An 18657-nucleotide genomic window follows, 5' to 3' on the forward strand; every position below is an offset into this window, starting at 1 on the left:
CCTCCCTCCCTCTTATTGAAATATATAAAAAGGATTGTCTAAGGAAGGTCACTGGTGCTGGAACCTTCCCTGTCTGACAAGGCTTCCGCATCTGGCATGTAATTGGCTGTTATTTGGGTGACATAGGTCTCTAGCATGTGTCCCTTACTTGTGGATGTCTGAATGCTTTGCAGACATGAAATCTGGCTTCTTCTTCACTGTGAGTAACTTCAGAGGACAGTGAAGCAGGTGCCATCATGTCCAAGTCTTATTTCCAAGTTCGAGTGCTAATCAGACTGTGGTCTTCACTTAAGTAGTAGGAGCTACTTGATGGTAGGCAAAGGGCAAATCTGTGCATACTGAGAAAACTGAAGAAGAAATTCAAATGTCTACAGTAAATGAGTCTGTGTCTACATGCGCAACCCTCATTTCCATCCCCATGTCACTGCATAAACTTACCCCTCTGTGTCTCCTCAAGGGAACATTAGTGGCATGGATAATCCTAAATCAATTAAGAATACATTATATATTGGTGGTGGGCAAGGAGTAATTGCCAGTTTAATTATGTCTGGCCAAATTGCAATTAGTCTGTGTTCCCTGAGAACACACCTGTTAAGATATTACTCAAATGAGGCAGCTAGAATATGAAGACAGATTTAATTTTCAAAGGTTCTTCAGAGAATATTAAGAAAAAAATAAAATTTCAAATTGTCAGCATCACATCCTCTTTGATCGTGATTGACATGCTGGTAGAATTTTAATGCAGGATGTGTGGTTCCATAACTGTATGCTTTGCCTATAGTGTGGACAAATCTGATTTCAGCAATGGATAGCAGTGACTCCAGCCCTGGAACACAAGGGAAAGAAACAATGATACTGTGCATTATGTTGTATAAATTACTTAATTCTGACCCGGGATTTCTACTCCACCTTGATCATTCAGTTCCTGGATGAAAGTCATGCACAACCTTTGTATTTACAATAAGCCTTAAACAGTACAATAGCTGGGCAGATACCTGCCCTCTATGCTATTAGAAACTGCTTTCCTATCGATGACTCCAAGTCATTATTTACCATTCTTCATCTGGGCTGCTCTTAACTCCAATTGGCCAGCCCTCTGGGTCATGTTTTCATGACTCACCTAACCCACGGTGGCTTCTCTATTCTCCTTCACTTTCTTCCTTCATGGCTCTCCTCTGCCCCCAAGCCCAGGAACCCTGAACCCCTCCTATGTCTCTTCTGTCCAGTTACTGGCTGTCAGGATCCTTATTTACTAATGAGAAATAAACTGAGGGCAAGGTCACATAGTGTCTACATATAGACTCTCATCTCTGGGTCAACCAGCCTTGAAGAACCAATATTAGCTTTGGAATACAAGCAGCATCAGGCCAACCCATTGAATATCAGAAAGAGGAATAGATAAAAGGCAGAGTGGGAGAAAAGGAGTTGGAGATAACATATTCCAGTAGAGACAAGGAAACTTGGGGTGCGTGTGGGGAGATCATTGAGATGGATTTGGATTTCCACTCTGATGTCTGTGAACAGGAATTGATCTGGAGACCACACGTCTGCTGGTGTGTCCTATGTCTCAGGGAATGTTTCCGAGAAATAGAATGTCAGTTCCAGACCTCAGAGAGGACTGTGTCCTTGAAAGTGGCTCATTCATTAACTTTAATTATATATATATATATGTGTGTGTGTGTGTGTGTGTGTGTGTATACATATGTATACATATATATTCCTAAATATGTATATATCTATGTGTCTGTCATCTATATACCTGAATACAACTCAGTATACATAGTATTATTTATATGCATATAATTTTAAGGCTGACAACTTGGTATATTAGGTACCCAATTTAGAGTCTCTTCCTGAAGAAGAATATTTCTAATATTTATTTTTAAGAAAAGCAAATGTTGCATGTGAGGCTTTCACATGAAGGCCTATGATCTTGCTTTGTCTTATTTTCCTCATAGTTTATTTCTCATGAGTTTTCTACTCAAAAACTTTCATGTATCAATCACATGAGCCCACCCATTTGAATGTTCCTGTACCATGGTGTCTCTTTTTTTCTATAGCATGATGACAAGTTTTTTCTTAATAGTAAGAAAGCATCGTCACAAATCACAGATTAGTATATTAGGCATACATTATATGATAGAGGGACAAAGAAGTAATTTCTTTAATAAATCTTTAAAATGTATGTGAGTATCAAAGTCATTCTCATTAGGAACCAATGTTTTCTCATATTTTCCCTAATGCTCTAAAGAAAAAAACTCTAGCCTTCAAGCAAAGACACCATCCCCCAATCTCCCCTTCCCTCCTCTCTCTGCTCATCTCTTCTCAATCTCTTCCCCTCCTCCTTCCTTCCCTTTCTCTTTTCCTTTTCCGTGAACCAAAAGTACTTTTGATACCAGGTTTTATCATTTCTGTTATTTTAATTAGGCTAAATATTTTTCTTAAATGTGCGTTCTTTTAGGAAATGTTTAAAGCTTACTTGATAGACTATATGTAAACTTACAGTTTAAGAAAAAAGAGTGTTAGATTCATGTGGTGAATGAAAGCTAAATTATTTTATGTAAATGTTAGGGAAGATCATATGCCATTTTATACAGCTTCAAAGCATAGGGCGAAGTGTATGGAAAATGAGAGGACAAGAATGAAGCAGAAGTGGCTACTTAAATGATATTCACCAATTTAATAGTTTTCAAAATATTTCTTAATTTTCTGGAAGGTTAATACTTAATTGACTTGTGAGGAAGGAGAAAGTAGGATGAATGCTTGTCCTTTAATTCTCCAAAAAGGGGGAGTCAGTGTTTTCTGATTGATGAAGTCATTTGTGTTGAATATTATAAGGTGTCTCTTGAACTTTCTTTGCATGAAGAACAGACATTTTGTAAGCTGATAGATTTCAGAAAATAGTTGGTGCTGTTAAGATTTGTAATGATGTCTAAGGTAGTGGAGTCTAGAGTAAAGTGTGAGGATGTATCACAGATTAGCTACAAGGAGCGATAAACCCAGAAATATACTTTTTGCTCAAATCTAGTGTCATGCACTAAAGGAGAAGAAGGTGGCAATATAGTGCCTTCTCATGCTTCACAGCAACATACTAGGGTTACTACATGCTTTGAGATAAAAACAATTGTTTTCATTTATGCAGTCCTTTGTTTCCTGGTAAGGGAAACAGGAAATTCCAGTTATAGAATTCTGTACCTCTAGTTTGGTTGCCCTCCATTTTAAAGGAAAGGAAACTCTTTATGACATAAACACACAGAAACAGATGAAAATGAAGGCTGGATAGACTACATTTTCCAGTGAGCTTCTTATCCATGCTGAACAATGTGTCTGCACTGCACAGAATCTGTCCTTTGCAGTCTGGGGATGTAGCAAAGTTAGTGAGTGATTAAGTGATAAACCACAAACATAGGTTTGAGCCCTATAACAAAATAAACTGCAAGGGGTACACATCTTTAAGATCTGATATTTTTGAGACTGGGGGAGATCGAGAATTTAAAATCATCTTGGGTCAATGCAAGTTCTAGGCAAGCCTTTGATGTAGATAATCTTGGTTTTAAAGTTAAACCAAAATCATAACTGTTGATACCAGGCTATGCCCTGCTTTATGTTTCTCCACACTGTATAAAATCTGAACCTTTCATATGACTCTGTTCCTGGGTAGGCATGTAAACAACCCCATTGATCCAACACCATCCACAAATCACAGATTGGTAAATCATTTATTTGGGAGAGACAAGATATATAACTCTACAAATTTACTGGAGTATATTTGGATTGTAGGAAGATATGAACGTATCAGAACCATATCAGAGAGACCAGACAGAAAGAACTAAGAGGGCACACAGACCACAGAAGAGGTATAACTCCCCAGCTGAGTCCAGAAAGACAAAAAAGATACCATTGCAATGGCTATGGCTCACAGTCACTTGTCATGACTACTCAATGTCTGCCTCATGGGACCAACAAACACAGCCCTCTTGCCTATCACCAGGACTTCACATTCCTGTTGTTGACATGGCTTTAGGACTCATCTCTCTACTCATCTGTTTCTCATAGATCAACATTCCCAAAAGGTTTCCTTCCTTCCTCAATCCCAATTTGCATCACTATTAATTTCCATACTTTGATTTCTCAGTCTTCCATGAAACCTCTTGCCTGTTTAACCCTTTGTAGTCATTCTTTAACCAACATATTTAGAATGGCATTTATTGTGTTTCTTAGGTTTTTGATTGCTGTAAAAAGATACCATATAAGACAGGGAAACTCTTATAAGTGCTAGTTTAACTGGGGCTGGCTTACATTTTAGAGGTTTAGTCCATTATCATCATGGCGAGAAACATGACAGTATGCAAGCAAACATGATGCTGGAGAGGTTTCTGAGAGTTCAACATCCAAATCAGCAGACAGCAAAATAGAGTGAGACATAGGGCCCACCTTGAGCATCTGACACTTCAAAGCTTACCCGCAGTGAGACATTTCCTTCAACAAGGGCACACCTACTCAAACAAAGCCATAACTCATAATAGTACTACACCCTATAGGCCTATAGGGGCCATTTTTATTCAAACCACCACACCATGTAATTTTTAATGTGTGATCTGAGAGTTAATTTTATTATGTCTCTAATAAAAGAACCTTTCTTTGCTTTTGCCAGAGCTGTCATGAAGAGCAGGAATTATCTGGCAAATTGTTGTCATTGAAATCACTACGCTGTGTGAATTTATGTTTTTCAGTAATTCTGATGTTGTAGAAGGACACAGATATGTTCATCTATGTTTCTGATACTCATGACAAGAACCTGTCCTTTCATTTCAAGAGTTGTTTGCTGTAAGCCCTCTGTTCAGAACAATGTAACTCATTCTCTTGTTCATGAGTTTTCTAGTATTCTAAATGTTAAATATAAAAGTACAGCTTACAGCCACAAAGATTGCCCTGTAGCAAGATTGGTTAGAGGCACTTGCTGTCAACACTGAAAGACTAAATTTGATCACCAGGACCCACAGGGTAGAAGGAAAAATATGGCAGCCACAATTTGTATTCTTATCTCCACATGTGGACGATGGCACTCTCTTCCCTCCAACATAAAAGATAAACTGTGATAAGAATATAAAAATTATTTGAAGTATTTATTTATTTATTTACTTACTTATTTATTTATTGCAATGCTGGGAATAGAGTACAGGGGAATTTGCACCCTTCCATGCTGAAGAAACATTACTTCAAATTCAGTTCTTTAGAGTGAATCATGAACAATTAGCAGGTCTCTTTGTCTCTATTCCTCTGCCCTCTGATCTCTTTGAGAGTCTGTGTTGGGAAAGATTAATGAAGTCCCTCAATGAAAGAAAGTCCCTTGTACATTCTAAACACTGTTGAGGTCTTGCAAGCTTAACATTTAGTCTGTGATGTTGTGATTTCCATCTCCTTCCGTGTCTTTTCCTTCACCCCATTTTCTATGGACAGTGGAATTCGCACAATCTCCATTCTTAACTATATCTCTGCTTGTGGTTTCATGCCTTTACTTTTTAAAGCTTCTCTTGCTTCAGTATCTTAATCAGTTTTCAAAGTAGAGGCTGTTGGCTTGGTTTAAGTTTCAGGGCACTTCTGAAAATATGGTCTCATGAGCAGTTCAGCCCTTGCATGCAAGAAATGCATATTCCATTGTAACTCTTTAATATTCAGGTTCAAGTGTGAAATATCACTAGATTTCTTTCTATATTTCTAACTATTCATGCTGCCGTTTAACATATTTTAATGACAATCACACAAAGCCATGTGTAGCTTCTGGGTGTCCAGCACCATCCCAGTTATGATACCACATGAGATGGGTCTTATGCCAGTCCTTTCATATCTTAAACTTTTAAGTAGAACTTTGTATTCACTCTTCCTTTTTCTGTCCTCTAACTTTAAGGCACATAACTGGGATGAGCATTTTCTAAACCTTCTCACTCTGTGGTTGGGAGAAAGCTGCCTGTGATCTGAGAAGCTGCTTATATTACAGGAACATTGAATTGATTCTTTCACAGCTAAAGTTTTCTACCCTGAGTTCCTTGTATATACACTTTATTATGTGATGCTTCCTGTTTTTAGGACCGTGTACACAGAGTGCCACTTCACACATTATCCACCAGCCAGTTGCTAGTGATCATTCAGGAGAGCCAACCTTAAGCATAAAGGTAACACTTGAGTTTGAGTTGAGGCAAATATAGTAGATTTGCCTTTAAGCTGAGATTTTCTAAAATTGCTGAGGGGAATAATGTTGATTGCTGAGAAAACAGGCATCTAGTGATTACAAGTCTCTAAGTGCACCTTAATCTACAAAGAATTTCCAATTTGTGATTATCTGCAACTTAGCTTATGACAACTCAAGTAAAAAAAGTCATTTTGCATATATTGTCTTTCATATGGAACCAAAATACTTCAAAAATCTTAACATGTTGGAAGTATTTGAAGGCATGATAGAATCACACTTAAATTAGTATAAACTGTGGCATGGAGACTAAAATTTCTAAGTAGCAGCTAAGGGTCACATGGCAGAAATATAGGAACCATAATGTATAAATAAAGACAGACGTGACTTCATTTGTGACAGATGATTTCGCAGAGTTCCTTAATAGCCTTGTACCATGAAAAAGCACAACTCATTTAAAATTCATATGCCAGTATTTAAAAAGGGATTCATATCCACTTCAAATATTGGAAAGGTCTTGTTGATTCTTTTTGCCTCCTCCTAAGGAATTTCTAGTGTCATCCACTTATCATGTCCTCTACTTTGCATATTTGAGGAGACAGAAAAGTGGATAATTACCTTCTATGTGCTTTAAGGTAAAATTAAGAGTATTTAAATTTTCTTGACAAGAAAATCGGATTGAATTTTGTGATGTCTTAAGTCATTGTGAGCGTCAGACCTTTAGCATCAGACTAACTTTCACAGTCATCTATGACAAACAGTTATGAAATAATTCATTTACATCCTAACCAATGAGTTCTCACAGGCAAGAAATGAAGAAGGGAGTCTATACACATACAGAGAGCTACATGAACACTCTGGCCCTTGATAAATGAAATGTTTTGTACCTAGTTTTCTATGTGATAATTTTAGTTATTTCACAGTATGGTTAATGAATGGCTGAATTGAGTCCTATTTTACTTCATGAAAGTATACCAAAATGATTCAAGGACATAACAAATAATCAAGATGATTGAATGAATAAGCATCCTACTGTTACTGTCTTCTTCCCTTTAACCACTAGGTCACCATGCTCAGAACACAGAGCAGCCTTATTCTTTTGTGGAGTAGAGTCAAAGCTCACCTTGCACGGGAGATTGAATGGATTCTAATCTGAGCAACTTGCCTTAGATGTGCCTATAAATAGCTCCATCAGCTATAAAAGATTTGACCAGTCTTTAAAGTCATTGAACAATTAAATCAAATTAGTTCATTCAGTCTATTAATTCAATAGCATAATGGAAAGAAGGTGTCTTTGGATAATCAGTAATCTTAGATTAAAATTCAGACTCTTCTCTTTGCTTTACAGTCTGGGCTGAATGGCTAAAACTCTCTGAGCTATAGTTTCATTATGTATAAAATGGAAATTATAATACTTAGCAGCTGTGTTAGAAGGGCAAAATGAGATAAAATATGTGAGAAGGGTTTCTAACAATGCTTGAGTACTGAGCAGATGTTAACCTCCCCTTTTTATTACACTAGGTCTCATTCCTGTATGTGAGTGACAATATAGTTACTGAAATTATTTAACTTTATTTTATTTAATAGATTTATTGGTTACGTTAAAATGGTCAAGCTATTTCTGTATGTGCACAAATTCAATAATTTGCTTCTGTGTAAGACTTTAATTTATTGGACTAATACCAAATGCTCAATATTATTAATGTAAGATTACTTGCTGATAGCAAATAAATTTATATTATACACTGCTCTGCTAAATTTTATACCTCTACAAAGGTTAACTTTTAAAATAATCTTTACATGTTTAATTCAGAAACAATCCTTCTATAAAGAGGTTTAGGAAGGACTATTGTAACTATAGTAACTTAAAAAAAATCCTAGCTAATAGTAATTTAAATCAACAGTTTTGGCTTTATTGTAAGTATGTTTTTGTCGATACAATGAAATTAAGGATGGATGTCAGATAATAATGGTTTAGCGTGTACCTTAAGTTCAATGAGTGTCATTAGAGAGAGATACACAAAGGGAAATACATTGGTATAAAATTGTGGCAGAGGCAGAAATGTCAGGAACTTTTCTGTAAGTTAGTTAGCCTCCTGGGGGAGCAGAAACTAAAAGAGATTTCAGGAAGACCTGCTGAGGTTTGGTCCTTTGCTATGTACTGTAATGCTCAATACTAGCCCCCAAGATCTGGCTGCCCCTGGGGATGAAGAAATCCTTACATATACCCAATGATGCTAAATAACTTTACTCCTTAATTTAAGACTATTGGTTGAGTAATGATGCCTATGGCTTATAGCTGGGCAGAAGAGAGGTAGGCAGGGTTTTGGTTTCCATGCTTGGGGTCTGAGACAGAGACTGCAATGGGAAGAGAGGGAAGGTAGAAAGAGGAGAAGACACCATGGGGTAGTTGAATAATGAAAACATTGACATGAGGGTTGACCAATTGGAGTAAGAGCTGCTTAGAGGGAACATGGCAAGTTATTACTTGGGGTTATTAACAGGGAATTAGATGCTAATAGCTTAGAGGGTTGATATCTAGTGCTATTAAGGCTTATTATAATTACAATGTTTTGTATCTTTTATCTGGGAATTTAACCACCAAAGGCAATGTAGAACCCCACAATTGATATTAAATATTTTTGCCACAGCAGACCTGCCGGCATCCTTGCTCTTAGAATCCTTAAGAGAGAAATCTTCACATGACAAGCCATGAGCTTGCAGTTTATTAACAGTGGTCTTAGAGAAACAAATGTGTCCTTAATTCTCTTCACCATCACATGGAGTCTAAGACTGTGCACACAACATCATGGGGGAGGTTCCTGAAGGTATTTATGAAGGTGCTTTCTCTCCAACAGCCAAAGAAATCTGCATGCTTATTCTCAAATCAAAGGAGCAAAGAAACAAATTCCCACTGGATGTTGGAGGAAAGATACTAAAAGAGGACATACAAGATTTTATAAAAGACCTGATTAGGAGGTTGGAGAGATGGCAGTGGTGTCTTAAGTTTTGCTTAATAACTGATACACTAAACATTAACAAATTCACTTATGTGAAAAACAACTGTGCATCAAGTGGTCCATTCTACCAGACAGAAGAACTGGTAAGGTTAAGCTAGCCTAAACCCTGGAAAATCTCAGAATTGAGAATGGTAGGCATGGAGCTAGGTTCCTGCCAAACTACCTGATCTGAAACACATAACCATGACAACCTACTGAGAGGACCATGACAATCAGACACATAGCATAAAGACCTGGAGTTCTCCATGCTAATGAGGTATAGGTACTAAGCCTTGAGTGTTTAGCCAATGAGTTTCTCTTTCTGGACATTCTTTCCTGTAAAAATATTTAATGCCTGTGTCACCCTAAGTAAGATGTATGCATTCACAGCCGCCATAAAATAAAGCAGTATGGACAAGCAAGGACCATCTCCTTCACTAAGGATAGCTGCAGGGTGCAGGTGGGGCTATGTGTGGAGGATTTGTAGTAAATATCAAAGTGTATTATCTCCCAGAGAAGGCCTTCTCTCTTCCAGCTCCTCCATACTCTTGGCACTTACTTGGAACCAAACTGGATTCTGCCTCTTGTCCTGGGCTCAGCCATCCCTGTCCTGCATGGCACTTAGAAGCCTAAGGGGAAGTACACACCCAAGTTCCCAACTCCCTGAGGTCTGGGTACACAGACAATCTGGGAACCACAGCATCCATACCAGATCTGGCTGTTTCTCATCTGGAGAAACCAAGGCTGGGGGACCCCTATTATGGACTGTGTTCTGTCTCCCCTGAATAGCTTGCTGTCAGTGCTCAAGCACCCCAGGGCAAGGCAGACATACAACCTACGAACAACTTTCTAGATGCTTCTCAAAAGTCCTGTGAAATTGATAACATGACCATCTCCATTTTATAAATGAAGTATAAAGAGTGTTAAAACTTAGTGGTTTCTGGATTTGAGGAGAGTTGAACCCAGAGACTGGTCATTAAATGTTGTGCTTATTGGAAACAGCATTATAAATTGTATCTTTAAACATTCTAATTTGAGTCATTTATTTGTTTTTATGGGTTTCACTCTGCAGCATCGCGGATCAAATCCATGGCTGTGTGTGTCAGGCAGGAGTACTAGCTATCTGTTATGTCTTCAGCACTTGATATTACTGTGCCACTAGAGTGGATTTTATATTTTATTAACATTGAATGGTACAGCTATCTTCCTCTTCCCATTTGGGTCATACATAATAATCTAATATTTCATATTTTTAAATTAGATGCTACCTGGCATGTTATGTTTTAATAATGAAAGACTGGCTTGTATTATTCACTCTTAGAGCCCAAGTTGGTCAGTGAGGCCTGCAGTAGCTGCTGTGTGTGTACATAAGTATGTGTATGCATACACACACACACACACACACACACATATATATATATATACAATCATGTAATTCATGCATATGAATTATTATTGAGTCTATATGACTACTTTATCTCATGTTTGACATCTTTTAAGTATCATTTCCTGTTCCTCCTCCCCATATACTACTATCTTTCAAATTTTATTGCCTTTTTTCTTTATTTTTTTAAGTGTGTGTGTGTTCCCAAACATATAAATACAACACACTCAGTCTGTACAATGTTACTTGTGTATATATGATCTCAGGGTTGACGATTTGGTATTAGATAATTCCCTGTTGAAGGCCGTCGGCCACAGTCGACTGGGTTCACCTGAACTCTAGGCTGGGAATGGAAGAAGGGACAGGAGGGCGGGAAGAGATGAAGCCAGGACAAAGGTTTCTGATCGAGGCTCAATGCTTCAGTGTTCAACTTTCAATTTAAAGGGGATAACCCACCCCCAACCCCAGAGTTCCTTCTTGCTTCAGCCGGCTGGGGGTGAGCTCTGTGGGTAAACAGAAACCATCCTGCTAGAGGTGAGAAAAGTCCATACTTAATCACAGGCCAGAGATGTCTCAAAACAAACTCAACAAGAAGTCTATTCTTCTCAGCTTGTGTACCAGGCTACAGACAGCCAGAAAGATGTCAAGGCCAAAACAAACACTGCCTCCGCCAAGGACAGACAATGCCTCTAGACCATACCTCCAGAGTCCTATTGTTTGGTCTATTGTAAACAAGATCTCATCTCTTAGACATGTTCAAGGCTGGGAGAAGGACACAATTCCCCATTCTTTTTCTCCAACTAAATTAGAGGGCACACTGTTTGACTTTTTTCTAACTCTTTCTGGTTAATCTTACCTCGTTAATCACATCCTCATTTCATTAATGTATCTGTTGATATGAAAGTGAGCAGAAGTGACGTGTCTGGACTCTGAGTTGTGGTACATGATGCTGTTAATTATGATGATGATGGTGAATATGGTGCTGTAGGTGGGTTTTGCCTAGGATGCCTCTGTTTCAGTGATGTCAGCTGAGGGAACATGGCCTTTCAGCTACAATGCTCTGGCAGAGAGTCTGTAGCTCACCTCAGTCTGCATGGCTCCTGTCCTCTAGGTCCCCTTTTCAGGTTAGAAGTTACTTCAGTGTCATGGAAAACATTTGGGAGTGTTCAAAAATTTTTATGTTAAGAGGCAAATTGTTTTATTCTATTTCTTATTTTAGATAGTTAGCAATCTACATTTTATTTGTAGATTTCATCCCTTTAAATATGATTTTTTTTCCCATCTGGTTTTAGTAGTCCCTTGTTAAGTTCTGTCACCTCAATTTCTCTGTATTTTTGTATTACTTCAGTTATAGTCTTTACCTACATTTTCTCTAGCATGCAACTCAATTGATTTGAGTTCTTTAAAACGATACTTTTCTTTGCATTTAGAGCAATTAGTACTGGCATATCCCACAAACTGCATAATTGTTTCCTGTACATGTTTTTTCTTCATCCTAAAAGTATTCATATACAGGAATTTTCTCATTTGATTAGTCTACTGTAGTTTGTGCAATCCCTTTACCTATACCATAGTATGTTATATTTTAGAATTGGAGTATAATGTTAAACTTGAGGGGCTTGTGCCACTATGTATATCTATGGGCAAGATGCAGGCTTGTTGCCTACAGAGTCTAAAAGAAGGTATGTGACTCTTTGGACTTGAAGTTAGAGATGTTTGTGAACAGCCACATGGGTGCAGAGGTAAGTGCTGTTAACTGCCGAGCTTCCTCCCCAGTCCTGTGCGAAGGAATTACTAAAAGAATATTATAGATAGCATGTTGGTATTTATATATCAACATAATTCAAACCAAATCAGACAAGACCCGTCTTTTCCAGACCATACTGGTACAGATAGTACCAGGTCCAGTCCCAACAGGACCTGCTGTGGTGGGTCTGTGCACAGAGTAGGGAGTCATCACTGAACTCTCATGCAGTGCCATATAAAAAAATCTCAGCTGCCTCCCACTGCTTTCATATGAGTCAGAATACAATTTATTTACTACATTTTAAATTTTTTCTTGATTTCTATGGAAATGTTACATAAACAAAAATATACATGTGAATTAAGTGTAAAATTATTTAATAAAATTTTAATTATAATGTTGCAAAAATACTCCTGAATTTACTGTTTCAAAACTTAAATAGCATAAACATGATGAAAATTTACAACTAAATCTTTTGAAAAACCCAGCATAAGGAAAAACACACTATGTTCATGGATTGATGAATGCATATAAAAGATATCTCTTCTACCAAAACTTACTGACATATATAAAGCAAGCAAACAATCTTTGCCAAAATTCTCATAATAATTTTGTTAAACTTGGGTAGGAGTTTTCTAAAAGTTAAAGGAAGATAGACATTGTGAAATAGTATTATTATTATTTGATTAATTTTGGAAGAATTGTAACTTTTCAATTTACTTATGCTTGTTCAATTGAAATGTGAAATATATAAGAAGTGTTTATACTGAATCTATGTTTTCATCTAAGTTAAATCTTATCTTCTGTATTTATTTTATCTGGAAACCTTAGTTAAAAAGAGTAGGTAACATAGAACTACATTTTTCTATGTGTAGCTATATTCTAATTAAGAAAATGAACAAATATTTTAAAGGTGCTAAACTGGATAGCATTAAAAGTATAGAAAAATAAAATGGTGAAAATATAAAAATGTACTTTTTATATGGATTGACCATAACCCCAGTTCAAAAATGAAACAACAACAACAACAACAACAGCAATACCTAACTTGTGAGCACAGTGATTGGAAGAGTAAGGTCTGAGTTAGATTTAATAAGGAGAAGAGGGGAATGTGTGTGACATGATCCAGGACAGCAAACATGAAGGAGATAAATAAGAAAAATGGGAGAGAAAGGAGAAAAGTTCTGACAGGGACACTGTGGTTGGATAGTGTGGGCAGGGTGTGTGGGGGCATAAACAAGATAAACTAGGGCATTTAATTCTGTAAAAACTTTGAATTTTGCAATTAGTAGGAGTTGAACATCTAATTAATTTTAAAGAAAGCAACGGCATGCATAGTCATAACACTGTTATAGCTACTATGAAAACACTGATTTCTTCATATTAAAGTGACAGTACAAGTCTTTGATCTAACTTTAGCAATGGAAGTTTCTTCAGTTCAGACAGCTTCTGGCCATTAGCCTCTATGCTGTCTAATCTTATAGCACCTTCATGTCTCATTAAATGTTTCCTTTAAATCTAAATTCTGTATAAATTTCTTGATTTTTTTAAAATAAATAAATTGAAATAATGTCTTCAGATGTTTGGAGACATAATTATCAACCTGCAACATTTTGCATAGAAGTTAAGGTATGAGCAACCATGCACAGTCCACTAGACTTTTTTTATTGTACTTTTTATCCTCTGCCATAAAAAAATAGTTGTATCTCAGCCTACCCTAAAGATTACCTGTATGTTATTGACTGAATCCCTTAAATTTCTGATTTTTAGTTAGCATTTTTATAGAGATCTAAAATATGCCTTCTTCAAAGTCTTTTTCTGGGTAAGTTTAAAAAAATTCTATGATGAAAATATACAATCTGGCGGCCCCTGTAAACACAGTGCTCTAACTTCATCTCTCTCATAATCCTGGAAGATTATTGCTGGTTCAATATCAGAAAATCACTTTTAGAAGAAAATAAATACACTCTTAGTGTATAAAATAAAGTTTAGGATAGTCTTAAAAGCTTTTAGAACTAATTTCTCTCTTTTTAAAAATCAAAAGTCAGTCTATATCAGCAGGCTTGGATGGAGATAGTCAGCCCACGTGCATTCGGTAAGATCGCCAACTCAGAGTTTCACCTTAGGGTGAGGCTGTGCAGCCCCAGGAACCTGCATGTGCAGTGAGTGTGTGGAATTTGCTGTGGGAAGTGAACTTGTTTTAATATTGAAGCAGCATCAGTATTCCAAATGCCATTAAATAACTAGACAGAAATCTTTAGCAGCCAAACTACAATGTCATTAAAATCACAAGTATGTCCAGTGCAATGAAATCAATAGCATCAAAGAAAGTGTTTGGATAGCTAAAGAATACATTCTCTTGCTGATCTTAGTGAGACGTAGATATGTCAAGACCATAGAGGTTGGTGTCCCCCACGAGCCTTCAGTTTGGAGGCTGCGATACAGCTATTTACTTTTATGGCAAAAAGATAGAAACTACAATGAAAAACATACTGTCTAGTAGACTATGCATAGTGGCTCATATATTTAGCCTCAACACTTGGAGGCAGAGGCAGGGGGATCTATGTGAGTTTGAATCCAACCTGGCCTGCATAGTAGTTCCAGAACATACAGGAAATAAGAGTGTCTCAAAAATCAACCAACCAACCAACCAACCAACCAACCACCAAACCAACAAACAGAAAATAAAAGTGTCTATTTTCTTCATGTTCCCCAAAAAGACTGTGTGATACAGCCTATCTTTGAAGGAGGAAAGAAATAAATCATTTTAGTGAACCAGCTCTGAGAGTCTTTTCTGTTTCCACCCAGACCAATGGACTGACTCGTTTTTTTCCTGATTCGCCAACTGGAACAATAAACCATCAAGGCTGAGCTTCCTAAGTATTTTCTTCCTTATTTTTAATTTTATTTTATTACATTATATTTCAGATTTGTCTTAAATATCATTGTTAACAGGATAAATTATCTTAAGTATTATTTTTAGAGAATAGTATTTAAGTTAAATAGATTTTATCCCTTTTTAAAATTAAGAGGTCATCTTCCAATAGGCTAATTTTTAATCCAGTTATTATATATAGTTTTTGAATTCATGAAAGGACATACTTTCTTGTAATATAATGATTAATAAAGACTGTGGCTAAATGAGGCTTTATTTTTGGTAAGTTTTTAATGATCGATTTTCAAAATATCTTACTCTTCTGTATCATAATGCTATATACTGCACTATGTATTATTGCTTTGCTATGTATTTGCTAACTTTCTAATGAGGCTTAGCGTTACTTTGTGCTTCTCAGCACAGGCAGTACCAGAGCAGCGCTTTCTGCATCAGGGATTGAGGTCTAAAGGGCATGCTGTTTGCCACAGATAAACACTACATGGAAGGAGCTGAAAGCGGTAAGTCTCAACAGATGTCAGGGAATTTTTGTTTGTCTTTCTACTTTCTGATAAAGAATATGAAGCCATAAAGATCAAAATTATGTTTTGAATCAAAATATATTATAATGCATGCTTAGTTTCTGTCCAGTTTACTAAATGTATATTTGTTAGTTATGTAGTTAGATACATAACTGGGAATCTATAGGATTGAAACCTCAACTGTTTCTAATCCACACACAGATATATAAGCATAATCTTAGGAGGAAGTAGGCCAACCAAAGTGCAGCTGCTGGCTGTAATTTTAGGGATAAGATATCCTAAGAGGACTCCAATTCTTATTTAGAAATTACCAAGCTTTTCCCTATGTGTAAAAATGGTACATACATGTGCATGATTGTGTGAGATCTGTGTGTGAGCATTCATGTGTGAATTTAAATGTATATTTGTGCTTCTGCATGCAGAAGTGAGAGGTGAACATCTGGTAACATCATCCTTAGTTTCTCTTCATTTAACTTTTGAGATAGTCTATCTGTAAACCTGGAGCTCACTGAATTGGCTAGATTATCTGGCCAGCAACAAGTATCCCTGTCTCTGCCTCTCCAGTGTTAGCATGGACAGGTTTGCATTACCTTGCCCAGGCTCTCTGTGGGTGTCAAGGATAGGTCTCAGGTCTTCTTTGCTGGTATAGAAAGCATTTAACTGACTGAACCCGTAGACCTCAAATTTTCAGGTGTCACACCCATTATGTTCTTAAACTTTTGAAGATTTTAAAGATTTTTATTTATGTAGGTCACATGTATTCATATTGAACATATTAAAAAACTGGAACTGATGATATTTACAAAACATATCATGTAAATTTATATAATACAATACTAACCATTAACACATTCACCCAAAAAGTATACTATTAGAAAGAAAGTAACTGCTTTCCATAAAGAAAATAACAAGAAAAAAAATGGGTTTTTATTTTTCACCTTTGCTTCTCATGTACTCTCTCAGATGGGCTACACTATTTGTTCTGTATCTAGTCTACTGATATAACCTGTCTTAGTAGAAGTATATGAGGTACAGTGTTCTCATGTATACAAAACATTGGGAAAGATAAGGAAAATTTAGTGATCTATTAGATAATTTTGGTTAATTTCAATGAATATAGATTCTTAAGCTATCAATTAATATACTTAGCTACATAAATATATTTTGGAGTTTGAAAGGCTATTTTACTTATCTATGATTTTGAAAACATTTGCTCTAGTCATTGGGAAAACATTGCTTTACAGAGTTCTATAGGTTTCTATGTGGAGAAATGTTTCCTTTGCAATGTGGAAGAAACAAATTCATTACTATGTCATCTATGGTGGAGTAATAGAGATCAAGATATACCTTCCCAAATGCAACAATAAAAGGTGAAATAAATTATGTCAAACAATTTTAAAGATCACAGGTATCAGGTATTAGTAAGGGAAGAATTGTAATCCCCAGGAGATGGGGAATTTAAACATCCTACTTGCTCCCTGTGGAGAGTTTCCAGAATTCTCTACAGAGGAATGACAAATAGCCACGGAACACTTAAAGCAATGGTCAGCATATTAGCTCTCATGGAAATGCAAGTCAAAACAACCCTGTCATGCCATCTAGCACCTGTTAGAATGGTGAAAATAAAAAACACAAGTGACAGCTCATGCTGGTGAGGATGTGGACCAAGGGGGAACACTCCTCCATTGTTGGTGGGAATGTGAATTAGTACAACTACTCTGGATATCAATTTGGCAGCTTCCTGGAAAATTAGGAATTGATTTACCTCAAGACCAAACTATACTATACTTGGATATATAACCAAAGGGTGTGCCATCCTACTACAAAGACACTCAACTATGTTCATATTAGTCAGAAACTGAAATAAACCTAGATGTCCTTCCATTGAAGAATGGATAAAGAAAACATGGTAGATTTATACAATGGAGTTACTTAGCTGTAAAAAAATCATCAAATTTTCAGGTAAATGGACAGAGTTAGAAAAAAATCATTCATAGTAGGGTAACCCAGACCCAGAATGACAAATATGGTATATACTCACTCATAAGTGCAGACTAGCTGTAAAGCAAAGTATACTCATGCTACAATCCACAGACCCAGAAGGGCTAAGTAAAAAGAAGGGCTCAAGAGTGGTGGATCTCCATGGTAACTGGAAATAGAGTAGGTTTTGTAGGTGGACTAGTGGCAGGTTGGAGTGGGAACAAGAGGGATCAGGTATGGGGGAGATGGATGGAGAGTACTGAGAGAGATGACTGGAATTGAGGTATATTTCAAGAGTGAGGTAGAAATCTAGTACAATGGAAGCTTTCAGAAATCTTTGAGGGTGACCTTAGGAATGACTCCTAGTAATGGGGGTATAAGGAACCTGAGCCAGTTATCTCCTGTGACCAGACAATACTTCTAGTTGTGGGACTGGGACACCAACCAATTCACAAAACCTTTGTCCTACAATTTGTCCTGCCTGCAAGATGTGCTGGGATAAAGGTGTTACAGAACTTGTGGCATTGGACAACCAATGACTGGCCCATGCCTGGCCCTGCCTGCAGGTCCAGGAACCTAAGGCTGGATAGAACAAAGACTTAGGGTAGAACCAAATCAGACTAGAAAAAAAGTCAGTGATAGGAATCCAGTCATATTCTGCTGTACTCATAGACCTGAGCCTAGCATAATCATCATCAGAAAAGCTTCTTCCAGCAAGTGAGTGGAGAAAATACAGAGACTCACATGCAAATATTAGGCAAAGCTCAAGAAAGAGTGGGAGAAAGGATTGTAGAAGCCAGAGTGGTCTTTGATGTGTTTGCCTACTTTTGGGAGCCTTTCTTCCTACTGGATTGCCTTAGTCTGTCTTGATATAATACCCTAGTCTTATTGTAACTTGTTATGCCACGTTTGGCTTATATCCTCGGGAGGTCTGTTGTTTGCTGAAAGT

The sequence above is a fragment of the Grammomys surdaster genome, unplaced genomic scaffold (assembly GCF_004785775.1).
Source record: "Grammomys surdaster isolate TR1022 unplaced genomic scaffold, NIH_TR_1.0 138, whole genome shotgun sequence".
NCBI lineage: Eukaryota > Metazoa > Chordata > Mammalia > Rodentia > Muridae > Grammomys > Grammomys surdaster.